This window comes from Euprymna scolopes, chromosome 10, assembly GCF_053919585.1.
Source record: "Euprymna scolopes isolate OS-2025 chromosome 10, ASM5391958v1, whole genome shotgun sequence".
NCBI classification, from domain to species: domain Eukaryota; kingdom Metazoa; phylum Mollusca; class Cephalopoda; order Sepiida; family Sepiolidae; genus Euprymna; species Euprymna scolopes.
The window spans coordinates 198,452-216,864 of record NC_136491.1 but is presented as its reverse complement, the minus strand read 5'-3'; the positions used below and the strand labels follow the sequence as shown (position 1 = coordinate 216,864).

The window sequence follows — 18,413 nt, the reverse complement described above, 5'->3', positions numbered from 1 at the left end:
CAGATTCCAACAGTAGTCAACCTTCATGACTGCGTCCTAGCGACGTTGATACCTGGTCTCCATCTCTTTCACCTCCTGGTGGAATCCCTCTGCTCATTATTCATTAAACCCACGTCCTCAGGAAACCGATTCATAAGTAAAAATAAGTACTAATGTTGCAGTCCAGGTTTCTGAAAGTAGTCAGCATGTTGTTGACAAGTTCTGCGTAGTTTCTGGCCTTATTATTGCCAAGAAAGTTCATCACTACCAGGACAAATACCGCCTACCCCTCCATGCCAGCTTTCGACTTTTCCATGGTCAATCCTGGAAAAGCCTGGCACAAATAAGTAAAGCAGTCGCTATCCTTGTCCAGAGCCTTAATGAACGGTTTGATTAAGCCACGCTTAATGTGGTGCGGTAAAAAGAATATTCTGTCTATGTCTATGAAGAGTTCGTAATGATATTCCTTTTTTCCGAAATTTTACTTTAAAGATTCTTGTCGCCATCACACAGTGCAAGTGGGGTGGGAGATGGGCTGCCTTGAGCGACTGACTCGCTGGCTTTGTGACTCCCTTCACCTTTTTTGCCTGGTACACGTATCTAGTAGTCGGCCTTTAACTGACCTGTGAGTGTGTGCGCTTCTCTCTCGCCCCATCCCCCTCTTTACCTCTCTCTCTCTTTCTCTATCTCTCTCCCAATTTGAAACGACCTGTCCGTTCTTCCTCCTTTTTGCCCTTGGCTATTGACCAATCAGGATCCTTGTGGAACTTCTCGCAACGCCACAGTGCCCCGTTTTATGTGCCCTTAAAAAAAATCAGTTTGGAGGTTGGCCATCTTGGAAGAAGCATCCTTTAGACTCCGTTGCTGACCGTTTTTCGGCAACGTATTTTGTATATTTTTTATCCTTTTCTGACAGTGGAGTGCTTTTTAAATGAAGGTATTGAAGTGTTTGTAGGCACCTCCCTTTCAAAGAAGAACATTCGACGTGCCGTCGATAAATTTCATTTTATTTAAACGTTGGGTAGAGAGCCCAACTATAAGAACTGTATTGAAGTGTTTGTAGGCACATCCCTTTCAAAGAAGAACATTCGACGTGCCGTCGATAACTTTCATTTTATTTAAACCTTGGGTAGAGAGCCCAACTATAAGAACAGTGTCGGAATTTTTGAGTAAATTGCTTACTCCGAAGAAAGGAGGAATAAGGAGAGAGAGACACTGACAACCCTTCATGAAAAGGAGAGTGGACCATTTGTTTGGAACCCTATTTCGGGCGAGAGAGACATTTAAAAAAAACCTTTGAAGTTTGTTTTTATTTGTGAAAAAAAAAACACGTCTTAAAGGACTCCCTGTTTTGAAATGTTTATTCTCTTTTTCATTCAGACTTCAAGTAAGCCTTTGATATTAAGAACATTTTATATATTTTGAAAAGTCTCCCTTTTGAGAGACCATTTTAATGTGAATTTTTGCCCAGTTGCCTTTTTTCCTTTTTATATTGAATGCCTTTTTGTCTTTGATTTTTTCTCCCTTTTTTTTTCTATTTGTTACTTAGTAAATTTTATTTTACAAGCTTTTGGGAATTCAAAGCAACCAGCCACCTTTTTCTTTAAATAAACATTTATAATTCTAACAGTTTACAGGGTCTCAATTAATTACCTTTTATTTCTCTTTGTGTTGTTGCATGACATTATTTTCTCATTTTTTTTACCCCAATCGTTTCCCAAAAATACGAGTTTTGGCGACACCCCCAGAAATTTTCGTCACTTTTCACCAAGTCCTCCCGCACATGCTAGTCATTCTTTGTGTATGCTGAGCGTCAAATTTGTGAAGTTTTAAGGTTTTATGACTTACGAACTGACTCCTTTTCGACATAATCGGACCAATATAATTCTTATCATTTAAATAATGATTCCCAAAGAAAACAATTAGTTAAAAGGGCATTTGGTGCTGGGGTAGGCACTTCTCATAGATGTCTCCTGAAAAATAACTCAAGTTGACGGTCTGGTCCGGTAGCACTGTTAACAACTTCACATAAGCAATAAGTAAAATCTCCAGTCATTGGTTTTCTTTTTTTTCTTTTAGTAAAAATATGTTAACAGAAACTATATAACTAAAACGTGCTGATATAATACCGCTCTACAAAGATAAATGTATAGGTAATTTAAATCAAATTACTTCAGAGTCCACAGTTGAACACATGTCACATCATCTGCGATCGATAGCGCTTTCACCAGGAGAAACAGTCGTCTTTAATACCGAATACAATTTTCGTATATCGTAAATCTCGATAGAAGTAGAATGGCAACGGACACAATTAAGTGAGTTCGTCTTTTCCTTCTTTCTTTCTTTCTTTTTCTTAGCAAGTAGCCATCTGCTCACAGTAGGAGTGGCGCAGGATGGAGGTGGAATTAACAAACACTACAATTCCATTTAGCGGCCAGGCGCGATCAGGGAGTCAGAATAAAAACAATTCCACGTTCCCAACTGGTGGTCTTGCCAATCTGTAATATCTTCTTAAAACTCTGCCCCAAATCGCTCGTTCATAAGCTTATATAGAGCGATGTCGGGATAGGGGGACTGGAGCTCCTAATTCCAATTTAGTCAATCGACGATCGCTGCGTCATATTTCCTTCTCTTTTGATTGGTCCAGTGCCAACCGTACACAATCGCTTATCGAGGTAAATTTCTATCGAGCTGTTCTCACATCGGCTGATCCTTGGGACCTAACCGGAAGATCGTCGTAGCCTAAACAACCTTTTCACTACTATTCTCTCGAAATACATTGTTTTCTTAGCAAAACAATGTTAGTATCAAGATATTATCAATCCAAAATCCGCTAACTGAAGCTATTTTTTTTTTGCTTTGGTTTCGTAACCGATCAAACAAATGGAGTCAGCAAAGCAATCGAGAATTGCTCGGGATTATTTAAATAATAAAAGCTCTAAGTTAGCTATATTATAACTGTTATTAATGCAAAATTCGACTACCGTAAGTTGTTGGGTCACACTAGACTTTTGGTTTTGATACTAATAATTCCTGTTTGTTTGGAAGACGTTTCGATTTGGAGGTCTATTATTTAGTGGAAGAAAACAAGTAACATTTTACCATCTATCAAAATAAAACTATTACTTGTTTTAAACTGAAGTTATTGTTTTGCTTCAAGGAGGAATGTTTCTGTTCCGGCACCCGTTGACACTGCCGCCGATTATAGACAAAGACAAACAGTTGACGATAACTGCCCGTGCTGTGAAGAACACACACAGATGCATGTTTACAAATATAAAACTGTCAGTAGAAAAAAAGATCATTCATTATTAAAGTGATATGATTAGAAGCCATATTGGTATCTGTTTTCTTGTGTGCACATGAGAAAAACATTGAAGTAACATTGAAGTAATATAATCGTGATGAAATTAGATTGCATATATACATTCATTTATTTTCCCAGAAAAGATTTATAAATAACTTAAAAAATATATATAATTGAAAAATGCTGCAGAATTGATTACAAAATGTTTCGATAAACATGAATTGACAGGGTAAACATAGTAAAGAATGTCTCAGCTGTTAAAAAAAAAAACGACTTTTTTTCTCAGACCTATTCATGATAATACTGCAGTCGTAGAAGAAGTCCATGACGATTATAAAATAGTAATACTGGTTGTACTTTATTTCATCATATGCGTTTTAAACAATGCTTTATTTATCGTCTGAGGATGAGGGACCCACACACGCGGCAATACCATCAAAACCTAAAGACAACCAGGGACAACACTCTTCAAACCTCAGGTGTTCAGGCCGGATAAGACGGACACCCAAAAGATTTGATTACTAAATACCCAAACACCTCTGTACATAATAATTCATAATTATTTTCTTCACTTAGGTTGACAGATCTCTCCTCGCACAGAAGTCGGACTCATCGGCGCAAATACTCCAGCCACATCACGTTTGAATAAATTCTTTTGATATATTTTTTTTAATGTCTTAAACAATAAAGGGAAATAACATCTGGTGTCACAGGAGTTACGGCCACTGGGGACATCCGGGGATGGTCAGTCTGTATTTTTACCAAGCACGATCTCGGGTGTTCGTTTTTCGTTGTCTCCTTAATCACCGTCCATCCCACAACCTCATAACAGTAATAATCGATATTTAGCAAGTATCGATTACTTACTACACAGATGATCACAGTAGAGCTAAGTGAAATAACGCGAAGTTCATTCTATATCAAAAGAAAGCCGCGGTTTTCGATTTCGTAGAACACACCTATCCAGTCTCACTTGCGGCATTAAGGGAAGTGAAGATAAATATCGTCTAATGTAATAAATATTTCTGAATATATTTTACCAACAATATTTTATTAAAAGAATTGATTTATAAGCCTAAGAATATATTATGTAGCATTGACTTATTTGTATGAGAATATATTATAAGTACTGATTTTAAGGTTATGAGTGTTTTTTAAGCATTAAAACGATGTTGTTTTTATATTTAATATTTTATTTTTATATTTCAAACAGTTCTCCGCTCTTGATCACAAAAAGTAGCGAAATAAAAATGAAAGACATTAAAACTTAAAAGTATCGACTTATTAGTATGAAAAATATTTTGAGTATTGTATTATTAGAATGACGTTTTTTCTTAAATTTATCTTATATGCTTCAAGCTAGGAGGATGGAAGACCATACTTGATGCCAGATTTTCACCTGTTATCTCCATCTTTTTAAGAGTAATTGTTTTAATCTCTCTGGCACTTGGTTCACCGGATATAATTGCCAGGCAGTTTTGAAATTATTTCTCCTAAGTCGAATTGCTCCCATAATTACTGGAATTATGATCTTCCCAAGATTCCAGTTTTTTTTGTCATATATAAGACCATAGTATTTCGTTATCTTTTGCCTCTCAGCTCTTTAATATGCATCATTGTGAACACTAACTTCGACTCATTCTGCTTCTTTCTTCTTGTTGTCTCACATCACTATATCAGTTGTAATGGCTCCGTTTTATATGTACGTAGCTGTTGGGATTGTATAGTCATAATGGATTGTGTATGACTTATTTCTAACTGTTCTCTCTGGTAGATTTTCCCAGAAATGCTGCTGTATTTAATATTCAACATTTTTACATATCGCCCAGTGGAGATATTTACACACTCCATTGTGTCGCATTGTATCTTAACCAACGCCCAGAATAACCTTACAGCTGTTTGTCAAGTGGCTCACACTCTCTACTACAGTGTGACAGAAGTTGCACTTGTTGTCATTGCTGAGACTACTCATCTTTTTAAAGGTATTAGTCACCAAATTTTGATCTTGAACAGACATTATAATCCTCTTCTGATCATAGTGGAGCGATCCTCCTTTGAGCCAGTCTATAGAGTATTCCTAATCTATTTGGTCCTAGTGAATTTATCCAGAAAATATTGGCATGCTGTTGGGTGGTTATTATAGACTATATTGTGAGCATTGAATTATTAGTATGAAAATATATTATGAGTAGTAAATTATTAGTATGGAAATATATTATAAGCATTGAATTATTAGTATGGAAATATATTATAAGCAGTGAATTATTAGCATGGTAATATATTATGAGGATTGAATTATTACGGAAAATGTATGCTACTATTGTGAAATTATGAAATAAGATATAATTTCTCGCTAGAATAAAAATCTTTCGTTTTTATTCTCGAACAAAATAAAAAACAAGAGTAAATGTAAACTGCGCCACTATTATAAAACTGAACAAGAGATCGTATCAAAGAGTCGTGTACTTACTTTAGAATCTATGTATGTTGATTGAATGTCTTGATCCAGTCTGAATTATTGACTTTTTTTGTCAATAAATCCAATTCGACGACGCTTTTATAATTGCAGAAAACTTTCTTTTAAAATATCAAATTCGGTGTTGAGTGGGGGAGAAGCAGAAAGGAAAAAAAGAAAGAAGTATTTCTTGCTTTGTTTCGCTCCACCTATGTTTATTATGCAAAACAATCAAAATTTCTTCCTTCTTTTTCTTGTTTACATTGGTGTCAGAATAAAGAAACAAATAAAACAAAAAGGCGGAAGAATAATTAAACAGCATGCTTGCTTTCTCTTTTTTCATCCATGATCGATGATTATACCACCTCCCACAATTTTATTTTCTATTTCTTTCCTATTTTTCAACAGACTTTTCTTTCCTTTTCTAAATACATTTTTTAAATGTCAATTAGTTGATAAGGTACCGAAAATCAGTAAAAGAAACGAAGAGTAATTCTCAATAATGATTGATACGAAACCCCCATCAACCAAATTCGAGAGGAATTAATGTTTTGTTGTTGTTTTTTTTTACTATTCTTTCGGTCCAAACAAAGCATAGTGCAACTTAGACGTAAGGGACTACTGTTTGGTACCAGATCTACATGGAACTATGTACAATATTGAGAGTTGAGATGTTTGTTTACATTACACTTGAACTTCTGCATGTCAGTACAATCAAGAAAGCTGAGATTCGGGAGGCAATTAAAAAATCTAGTCCAAGAGAAGTGTTGCGTGGAGTTGAAAGGCGGCTTGAAGATGCCAATCGACCGTACAACTAATGAGATAGACTGATATTCGTTTAAAGACGATGGGTATCGTGTTATATTTACCGAGGAAACGAAAGTAGTAAATTTGTAAGTAATGGAGAATGTATATAAGGATCAATCCGAGTGAGATGAGATCAGTCGCTGGAAACTGGTAGCTGAACGTCGGTGGAGACTAGAACAGGTAGCCTGAGTCCAGTAGACACTGGAACGGGTAGTCGGGCGTCAATGATTCTGAACTGTTAGCTGGACGAGAGGGCACTGTATGTTAGTGGGCTCTGAGTGGGTAATTGGGCAGCAGTGGAATCTGGGACAAATAGCTAGACGTCAGTGAGCACTGGAAATGGTAGCTGAACGCCATTGTGCTCTGGGACGAACAGCTAGACATCTAGGCAGCTAGACGTCAGTGTGCACTGAAATAAATAGCTAGATTTCAGCGAGCAATAGAAAGGGTAGCTGGACGTAAGTGGGTTCTGGAACAGGGAAGCTAGACGTCAGTGGGCACTGGAACAGGCAGCTGAACGTCAGTGGGTTCTGGAACAGATAGCCAGACGTCAGTTGGCACTAGAGCAGACAGCCAGACGCCAGTGGATATTGGAAAAGATAGTCGGACGTCAGTGGGTAGCTAGATGTCAGTTGGCATTGGTACAGGTAGCTGCACGTCAGTGGATAACTTAACGTCAGTGGCCACTGGACTCCGGACATAAAGGGCCGTAAGAGCTACAGAAAAGACTTTGAGTCGATGGGGTCACTGCAGGAGTAAACTGGAGTTGCTGGAAGAAGCAGAGGTGATTTGCAATCGTTATATGAGTAAGCTAGAGTCGTTGAAATCTGCAGGAGTAAACTGGAATCGTTGGAGGCTGCAGAAGTAAAATGGAGTCACTGGAAGCAGAAGGAATAAACTGAAAGTCGTCGCCCCTGGTCTTCATGGTGACAACACCGACTTGAGGAAAGTAAATTCGAGATAAGAGTGCTCCTAGCTCCAGAGCTGAACTGGAGATTTTCTGTGAGAGCCATTCGTAAAACAGGCTACACAGCCAGTAATTGTGTCGCTAAACAACGGATGACTATAATTAATTTCACACCATACTTACAGTTAAAGGTGTTTCGGTGTTTATTAGCTGTATTTATAGTCACGGAATATTTCTGGGAGTGTTGAGATTCAGCTGATGGCGTCTTTTTTTGTTTGCAATATGGGAGTGGTTGCTGACAAACCAAGATAGAAGTAACTATTAGTTTAGAAGGCCTTCCGGTATCTAGGAGTCTCTACAGATTTTGCTGCTTGTCACATTTGTTGTAGGTATTTACGTCGAGAGGATACAAGTGCTCGGAGTTCGCCGGAGCATATTATGCCATATTTCGTTAATGAGAAAATACTTAAAGTTTAGTTAGTAGTGCTGGACCTATTAGGTTGAAAACTCTGTTTTTGACCTAGTCTGAGAGCGAGGACTAGTGGCAGATACACCAAGACAGCGTTTCTGTTATAGAGTGTGGTGTCATCAGCAAATTTACCCATCTCGGATAATTTTATCAAGCCGGTCAGTCAGGAATATCAAGAATAATAAAGATCCAAGGTAGCACATCCGCATTTATATCATGTTGTAGTGTTATGTGATGAGATGGAAGTCTTTCGACGAATCGTTCTCTAATCTATGTATATTTTATTTGTGTCTATAGAATTGGATAGTGAGAAAATGAGAAACAATAAAATTGAGAAATGCGTTTAAAAGATAAGAGCAGTGTACGAATATGCGTAAATTTTTTACTTGTTGATAGTTGTTATTAGTTTCTAATTGCAACAGCGGTGTCTTATATTATCAGAATAATTTGAAATATTGACGTAAAATATCACCATAATAAATTAATAGCACATAACTTTATTATACAGGATACAAATATCACTGTAATACTAAAAAAATACATTAACATAAATGAAAAAAACTCGCATTCATTCAACGAGTTCAAAAAATCTCGAATGTTTTTAACAAATCCCACCTCTTCCCCGGAGAAGTCCCTAGATGCCAAAAAGCGTTCTACTCTAATAGTTTCTTTCTTTATACTGCTAGGTTTTAGAATTCCCTGTTTTCTTCGCCGTATTGTCATAAGGAAATTTTAATGTAAGCAGACATTTCGCCGCCCAAGTCCCTAGTAGTGCCCGCGTAGACATAGTTCAAAATGGCAGCCCCTTATGTTCAAGTAGTAGTATGCCGTGTGTGGCGTGAATAAAGGTACAAAAAATCTAATACTTTATTTAAAAATTACTGTTCTGAATTTTTTTGGATGAGTATTGAATATTCGCATTATTTAGATTTTTCGGACCATTGTTATCACCGTCTGTGTTGTTTGCACAACATTTCGATTGATACAACCTCTGACCCTTTTCAAGTGTGTCCTGGCGAACTCGGGGATCTACGCGGAATTAAGAACGAAACACTTTATTTAATCCACGGGGGTAACTACTTGTATAATTCGGAAGACGAGAATATTTATTGTCCTTAGTTATTATTTATTTATTTATTTTTTATTACATTTTCACCCCAAACAAGGCACATTGCCACTTTGATTTAAGGCGCTACTGTCAGGGACACACGCTACAGGAATACTATGTAGGGAGTTGGGTAGCAAGATGACGGTTCACGTTACACTTAAACTTCTGCATGTCAGTACACTTGGGGAAGCAGGGACCCGGAAGGGAATTATAAAGTCTAGCGGTTCTGGGAAAGAAACTAATGGGATAGAAGTCTCTCTTACAGCTAGGGATCTCTACTGTGAAGGGGTGGGATTTAGCTGCTTGTCGAGTTTGGCGGAGGTATTTACGTCCAGGGGGTACAAGTGCTTGCAGCTCGTCAGAACATTCACCGTTAAAGTTTTTTTTTTTTTTTACATTTTCACCCCAAACAAGGCACATTGCCACTTTGGTGTAGGGGGCTACTATCAGGGGCAACAATTACTGGGGTACTATGTAGGGATTTGGGCAGCAAGATGTCGGTTCACGTTACACTTGACCTTCTGCACGTCAGTACTGTTGGGGAAGAAGGGACCTGGAATGGAATTCCTGAGTCTAGCGGATCTGGGGAAGAAACTATTGGAGGAAAAAGATCTTTTACATCTAGGGATTTCTACAGTGTGTGGGTGGGATTTAGCAGCCTGTCGGATTTGTCGAGGGTGCTCACGTCGTGGGGGCACAAGTGTTTGCAGTTTGTCAGAGCATTCACCACTAAAATACTTGTAGAAAAGGCAGAGGGATGCAACATTTCGTCGATGGGAAGCTGAAGCTTAGATGCCAGTTCAGGGCCTATCATATTGCGACTCTCTTTTCAACCTTGTCAAGGAGCGAGAGACAAGTAACAGAAGCACCAGCCCAGATGTGGCAACAATACTCCATACGAATGGTGGCCTTATAGAGGTACAAGATACTTTCGGGTGTTAGTACTTGTCTAGACCGGTAGAGAGATCCCACCTTTCTTGCAGCTGCCCTGGCAATGCCTTCAATGTAATTGTTCCAACTCATGTTTCCTGTGAACGTTAGGCCAAGGAGTTTGAAAGATGTACTCTCAGATAAAGAGTCGTTGGTCATTGCTATAGGTGGTAGAGAGGGTTTCTTGTAATTATTGAATGATACTAGTTTAGTCTTGGTGGCATTGAACGCGACCAACCACTTTTGTCCCCATTCCACCACAGATTGGAGGTTTTCCTCTAGTGTTTCTGCCATTTCTTTAGAAATGTGTTCATTCGTCTTCCTGTCGTGCTTGCCATAAAGTGTAGTATCGTCAGCATATATACCCATCTCAGAGGCAATTTTGTCGGGGAGGTCATTTATGAACATCAGGAACAATAGATGTCCAAGGATAGAACCCTGGGGCACCCCCGCATTTATATCATATTGTTTAGATGTACGACCGTCGAGGAAAACCTGGATTTTTCTCTTATCTAAGAATGATTTTTTTTATTACATTTTCACCCCAAACAAGGCACATTGCCACTTTGGTGTAGGGGGCTACTATCAGGGGCAACAATTACTGGGGTACTATGTAGGGATTTGGGCAGCAAGATGTCGGTTCATGTTACACATGACCTTCTGCACGTCAGTACAGTTGGGGAAGCAGGGACCTGGAATGGAATTCCTGAGTCTAGCGGTTCTGGCGAAGAAACTATTTGAGTAGAAAGATTTTTTACATCTAGGGATTTCTACAGTGTGTGGGTGGGATTTAGCAGCCCATCGGGTTTGTCGAGGGTGTTTACGTCGTGGGGGCACAAGTGCTTGCAGTCCGTCAGAGCATTCACTATTAAAATACTTGTAGAACAGGCAGAGAGATGCAACATTTCAGAGGCAATTTTGTTGGGGAGGTCATTTATGAATATCAGGAACAATAGAGGCCCAAGGATAGACCCTTGGGGCACTCCCGCATTTATATCATATTCTTTAGATGTACGACCGTCGATGACAACCTGAATTTTTCTCTTATCTAAGAAGGATTTAATTATGTTAAGTATTCTACCAGTGATACCATATGATCTAATTTTCCTGAGGAGACCCTCATACCATACCCTGTCAAAATCCTTAGATATATCTAGAGCTACCGCTCTGCCCTCCCCCGCTTTGTCCAGTGAATGGTATATACGTTCAGAGATTACAGTTAGGATGTCTGCTGTGGAACAGGCTTGTCTAAATCCATATTGTTTGTCAGTCAGAAGTTTAGCATCTGTAAGGTGATGGACTAGAGCATGGTTAATTATTGTCTCAAATATTTTGGCAAATTGTGGGAGGAGGCTAATGTGGCGATAATTTGATGGGCCAGTCCTTTCGCCAGAATTCTTGAATACTGGTACAACAGAAGCAGTTTTCCAACAGCCCGGAAAGCAAGATTCATTAAGGCATTTGTTGTAGAGTTTGGAGAGAACTGGAGCTACTTCGGCTGAGCACAGCTTGGATGAGATCGGGTCCACATGCTTTTGAATTTTCAAGGTTTTTTATGATATGATAGCATGCACCTGAGCAGAGGTGATTTTCAGATCGTCTAGCGTGGCGTCTGTCCGCATAGGAAAGTCAGGTAGGGGGTGGTTGGAAGGGTCCAGTGTGGAGTTTGAGGCAAACCGACTGGCAAGCATGTTAGCCTTCTCGGTTGCTGAGGAGACAACCTCGTGATTGTTGGTTAGTGGGGGAATTGTTGATTGCCCATTATTTACTACACTGTTGTAGATTTTCCAGAAGTCCAGAGTTCCTAGGTTTTGTGCTTCAATGCGCTTTTTAGTGGTTTCCGTAAATTCTCTCTTAGCTGTCGCTATTTCTTTCTTAACGTTACTTCTAGCTTCTATATTCTTCAGTCTGTTTGAACTGGACGTATGTCGGTTAAACCTACGGTATGCATGCTGCTTTTGTGCAATGGCAGTTGCACAAGTCGACGTAAACCATTGGGGAGAGTGGGGCTTACTATAAAATTTCCGCATGGGAACATGCGCAGTTTTGAACCAGTCAGTGGTCTCGTTTGCACACTGTTCAGCAGGAAGAGAAAAAATATTTCTCCATGGGGCATCTCTGATTAGTTCCCTGATGGCTTCCCAGTCAGCCTTTTTATAATATCTCGTTGTTTTGAGCACTGGCTCTTCAGTTTTGGCTCTAGAGTTTGGGGCGATTTCAACCATTATCACTGCATGATCAGCGTTCCCGAGTGGACTGTGGGCCTTCGTTATGCAATCATCGGGAACTGTGGTCAAAAACAGATCTAGAAGTGATGCGTGTTGTTCTTACTGGTCAGGGAAACGGGTTGGAAACGTAACAATTTGTGATAGGGAGTGAGATATAGTGAAGCTATGAGTTGTGCTGTCCGCTGCATCTGTGTGAGTAGAGAATCCAAGCCAGTTTTTGTGGTGGACATTAAAGTCACCAAATACATGTATTTGTGCGCTAGTGTCGAGGGACAGTGCCGCGTCCATGCAGTCAGAGACTTTGTTTATTATGGTGAAGTCCTGAGTCGAGGGAGAGCGGTAGAGAAAATAAAAGTAGCTAATATTGTGTTGCATGTTTAGTCTAAAGCACATAAAGGCTTGATCATCTGTTTCTAGGTTTGTTTCTCTAGTCAGGGGGAGGGTATTACGAATGTAAACTCCAAGTCCGTGCATGTGTCTGTCAGGGTCAAGTACTTGTTGAACAGACAGAAGGATGCAACATTTCGTCGATGGGACAGAGGCTGAAGCTTAGATGACAGTTCAGGACCTATCAGGTTTGCGACTCTCTTTTGAACCTTGTTTAGGAGCGAGAAACAAGTAGCAGATGCACCAGCCCAAATGTAACAACAATACTCCATACATGGGCGAATACTTTCGGGCGTAACTAGCTTTCTAGCACGGTAAAGAGAACCTACCTTCTTCGCAGCGGTCCTGGCAATGCTATCAATGTAATTTTTCCAATTCATGTTTCCTGTGAACGTTAGGCCGAGGAGACAATTTTGTCAGGGAGGTCATTTATGAATATTAGGAATAATAGAGGTCCAACGATAGACCCTTGAGGTCTTATTATTATTGACTTTCTTGTAATGGCGTTCATAAATAAAACATGGCGTTCATAAATAAAGCATGCGATTCATCAGCTCTCGTCGGATCCATTCATTATCGCAAAGATTTGATCCGATAAACCCTATATTACGTAGTATGGTGTTAGAAACTGGGTTATAAGGACACACTTATACAAAAAATATAACGAATTAGAATAATGAATAAGCCGTGACATTTGTTTTGCTTTATTTTTTTCTCGACGAGGGTTAAAAAATCGAACATGAGCGTAACAGCAAAACATTATAGTACGATAATTATCTTTATACCTGTAATGAAAAAGCTCAAGTTTGAGGATGCTTGAAAAAAGATTTATTTTTCTAAGAACTACGTATTTTATGTTGGGCCTTTTGGATGAGATCACGGCTTATTGTCTATGTTATGTTGTGGCGGGCAATATCAAAAGTCTGAACAATTATTATTATTGATTTATAAACTGTTATGTAGGAAAAGCATTAAAAAAAAGGCTGGTCTCGTTTACTAATAGATTCGTTCATTTTTTCATCCTATAATTTTGGACAGTCAAACCAAGCCTTATAAAAAGAAAGCTGCGATTATTTTTTGAAATATAACAATATGTAAATAATTTTAATGTAAATTATGCAAAATGTCATAATTTACAATGCTAAAACCCATGAAGAATATTTTAAAAACCATGCGCGGCGATAATGTGCGTATAATTAAATGTGAGGGTATGGCAATATAAATTTACGATTATGAGCGTTTCAGAATTGCTTATCATGCACGCACACACACACACACACACACACACACACACACACACACACACACACACACACACACACACACATGCACACACACAGCGAACATTTCTAACCATGGACGACACAAGCATCCACTTCATACACATGTATATTTATAGAGACTAGACGTACATGAACGCATATATATATGCAACCCCACAATCCAACACACAGGGACGAGCCACTGCGAGTACTGCTGTTGAAAGAAAACTCAAAGGATGTTACCCACTTTTGGAGAGCATAAACGGAAGTTAAAATGTTCTTTTTTCTGCACATTCTCCGCTACTCAGTGAAGTTTGAGGCCGTATGATTTTCTTGGGACATAAGGTACATGGAATCTTAGGAGCAGTCTCTGTTTGAACTGAAAAAGAAAAGAAACAAAAGTTCAAAGTTCAAAGCTGATAGTATTCAGCTAAATATAGAAGGCTTTGACGAACTCTGGTAGAGCGTCAAAGATTCAGGACATCATTGTCCTCTGATAATCTCCTATGTCGATCATTTGAGTGGAGAAGAGTAGAATTCGAATTCTCGAGGATGGAGTTTTCAAACATGTTTGACAGAGGATCTGAGTTGTTGAACTGCAGAGATGCATTCTGTAGTTGTTGGTTCTCCGGCACAGGATCTAGTTCTGCCTCTAAACCGCTCATCCTATCACCCAATGTCGATGTGGAGTAGAGACACTGTCGTCTCTCGTCCATTATTGAGACGAACATCAGCATAGTTGCGATTGACTTCAAGTAGGTCTACGGTCTCTGCTAGGGGCTCATATTTTCTTCCGCGTACATGTAACTTCAAAAGGACAGACTTTGTTTGTTAGCTAGGTGGGCATGGAGTCTCCAGTAGCCGATTTTCTTTGAAAGTTGAAGGAACGTTTGTGGGGAATACAATTTGTGGAGGTGGAAATCAATGAGCGAAGCTTTTGGAGGGCTACATTTAGTACTCTTTCCCAATTTGTAAGATGGAGGGTTCTCCACCGTAGTGCCAGGCTTACCATTTGCTAGATAATACCGTTATATCTTTCCACTTGTCCGTTACTCTGCGAATTGAAGGTTGTCGTTCTACTAGTAGCAACGCTTCGTAAATCAAGAATTAATTTAGTTCGCCAAACATGAATTATACGATCAGAATGTACAAAAGAATGATTTCCAAATATAGAGATTATGTTATTTAAGCATTTCCGGATAGTTATGCCGAAATATCGGTACAGGGGAAAGCGAAAGGAAAGCGAGAGTATTCATCAACAATTGTCAGTATGTATTGGTCGCAAGAATTTGAAAGTAATGGTTCTTTCAAATCTAAACTTATTCTTTCAAATGGCTGACTTACTTTTACGAGAATCTGAGGTGCTTCCTTAAGAAACTAGGTTTTACTTCGGAACAGATCCGGCAAACCTCCGTAATTGCTCTCACATTTTCTAGAGTGTACGATGAAATGAGGCATCCTGGTTACCCTCGGACGGCATAAGACTGTGTACAAGAAGTGTAATTGTTCAGCAGAGGCGATAGAAGACAAGACGTCTGCAGCAACATTTTGTTTCCCTTGGCGACAGGCAAGTTCTAACTTCCATCCAATAATCTTATTTTTTTTATTTTGCTCTTTCCTTTGGGGTCGTAGAGAAAAGAGACATATTTTTGGTCAGTGATCAACTTATAATGCTTCCCGAGCAGTAAATGTAGCTATTTTCGGATCGCCTCTACAAATGCGTAGGCCTCCTTTTCAACCGCAGAATGGATCTGTTTAACGAAGATTAAAGTTACTGAACAGAATGTCACTGGCCGAGAGTTCCTGGTTAGAGAGGCAATGATGGTGTGCTCTGAAGCATCAGTTTCAACTTCAAGAGTCTTGTCTATGGCTACTAGGTACGATTTAGCAACTTCTTTCTTCAGGCCCTAAAGGCGTCGGGGTTTTGTTTGTTTAGTGAGGGGAAACTTGGTAATTTTGGTTGCGGATGTAATTTCTCAGAAAAATTAGATATCCACTTTGAATAGTGAGAAAAATTCCCCATATCTGGTCGAAGAGAAGGAAAGTATTGAGGCTTATCCATCAATCCATCAATCTTTTGAGTCTTTCAGGGCCTAGTTTTACCAAAAAAGCCCAAGTCTAAGGATGCTTCAAATAAGCTTTATTTTACTGAGAACTACGCATGGACGAGCCATTACGAGTACTGCAGTTGATTTAGCGAAAGAAAGAAAAAACCCAAGGGAAGTTATTTACTTCTGGAGAGCGTAAGCGGAATGTAAAGTGTTCTTTTTTTTTTCAGAACAATATTAAAACAAGATCAAGCATAACAACTTCATTTCAAGTTACTCCACTAACAATAGATTGGTCACTTGCAAATCTTGCCAAATCAATGGACAAATCTATTCGGCAAATCAGGGCAACAAATAAGTGACACATTTATTTTCTTGTGTGGCAAACAGGGATCTCCGCAGTGCCAACAAAATTTAGACGAATCGTTAACTCGTTTTTTGAAACGGCTTCATCAAATAGCTAAGCAGTGTGAATACGACCAAATGGTAGAAGACACACTTTATATTCGCCATTTATCTAAATTCAGTGCAGAGATCTTTAATTAAAAAATAATGATCCACCTATAGCAAAAGCGCTACGCATAGTACAAACAGAGGGGAGAAATTGCAGATAAGTTGACGCCATATGCACTCCAGTAAGAGAGCGCAGTACGCATGCAATTCAGGTAATAATAAAAAGCTAACACATGTGTGTATTCTGGCAAAGGACATCCTCGAGGAGGGTGCCCGGCAAGAGGAAAATTACACGCGTGTTCTTTATTATTATCTTTTTAAATTCGCTTGGAGAAACAAAAACAAAAACAAAGAAACAAATGGCATAGCTAAGTTATTATTTCAATTCTTTTCATTTTTATTTAAGTGAATTCGTAGAATCCCGATTCTGATACCATGTTACGTTATGTGGGATTATCGAGTAATATGTTTGCAATAATGAACGGATAAAACGAAAGCTGATTCATCACAGGCTTTATATATGAAACACGTCATTAAAGGAAATCAATAAAGGCTAAGGGCAATAACTCTTCTCTACTTCAGAGTTATTCAAGAGATATAACTATGGCAACACATACGACACAAATGAAGTTTGGTCTGGACAAATATGCCCAGTGCTTCATTAGATCTGAGAAGTAGGTACAGACGGAAAACACACAGCTTGATAAAGATGCTGACATTAACGACCTAGCAGAGCAGAAGAAATACACATACCTTGGCATAAAAGAGAACGATTAAATTCAGTATGACAAAACATCCACAATATTTATATCGCAATCTATTTACGACGCGAAACATTAAGCAAATACATTTAGTTAACTGCCCTAAACAATAGAATTGTCCGGAAATGAGAGAACATTTTAGGTTGAATGTTTTTGTTAGTTTATTTTTATTCCTTGGTTTTTAGGTTGTTTACATGTAATCACCTAAAAATGGTACGGACTTTTAATAATACCTTTATATATTCTACAACTATAGCAGTAACCTTCCCGAAACACAATTGAATTATATTTTCTTCAATTTGTTACCTTGCTTTTATTAGCACATACTTGTATAGTGAAGAAAATATACGGGATATGTATTGTTGTTAGTGTCCACATGAAATCCTTTCATAATAAAAAGTTATTTTATTCTAGTTTGAAAATTGATTTCAGTGGAGTTTTAAAGTTCTTTCCTGTATACAATCTTTTGAGTCAGCTTCAATAATTTTGATAATACACACGTCCGTTCGCATAACACGCTGTATTCCAACCCGCTGGTCGTTCCATTTACCTTGTTGCGGGGCCGGTCATCGAGGGGCAATCGACCCAACAACTAACAAGGTGGAAACAGGCAAATAGTAAACAGCAAAAGGGCAAAGAAGAATGACAGACACAGGTTGTTTGGTAAAAGACGAGGGATCGCCTTTTATTTGCAAAGGAAGCGAAAAATCGTATGATCTGGATGCTGGTTATCCGGAAGGTCGCATGCCACCGGAGGCTAAGGCCTGGAGAGCTGGAACAGGTACTCTAGACGTAGGTTTAGGGTTGCTCGCTGGATCTGGAATGATCGTCTGCGCGATTCGGAACGGACGGTGGACACTGAGAACGCGGCGGCCAGTGTTAAGGAACGGCCGACACTGAGAACGTAGGATCAGTGTTAAGGAACGGACGACACTGAGAACGCGGGGTCAGTGTTAAGGAACGGACGATACTGGGAGCGTAAGTGTCAGTGTTAAGGAACGGACGACACTGAGAACGTAATGTCAGTGTTAAGAACGGACGATATTGAGAGCATAGGGGTAGTGTTAAGGAACAGAGGGCACTGAGAACGTAGGGTCAGTGTTAAGTAACGGACGGTCGATAGGGAGCTAGGTACAAGCGAGGTTGCAGACCGAAGGAGCAAGGTGCATACGAGGTTGCAGGCCGGAGGAGCGACGTGCAGGCGAGGTTGCAGGCCGGAAGAGCAAGGTTGCCGGAAAGCTGCAGGATAATTTGGTAGGCACCAAAGGCTGGAAGGCTGCAGGAAGCTGCTGGAGTGAGGTGGAAGCAGGAA

The 18,413-nt window shown here is 39.3% G+C and overlaps 1 protein-coding gene across 2 annotated transcripts in view; it reads right to left on the bottom strand.

The window, feature by feature from the left end:
* The window catches only part of LOC145285770 (uncharacterized), a 35,407-nt gene extending 27,868 nt beyond the window's left edge, over nucleotides 1-7,539 (bottom strand). The window contains exon 1 of one of the 2 annotated variants that reach the window (XR_013869069.1): nucleotides 5,757-5,903. The gene's annotated coding sequence lies outside the window, so the exon portion shown is untranslated. Of the gene's footprint in view, nucleotides 1-5,756 lie in introns of both variants that reach the window. The other variant, XM_080134119.1, reaches the window with a different exon arrangement.
* Nucleotides 7,540-18,413: the final 10,874 nt, after the last annotated feature.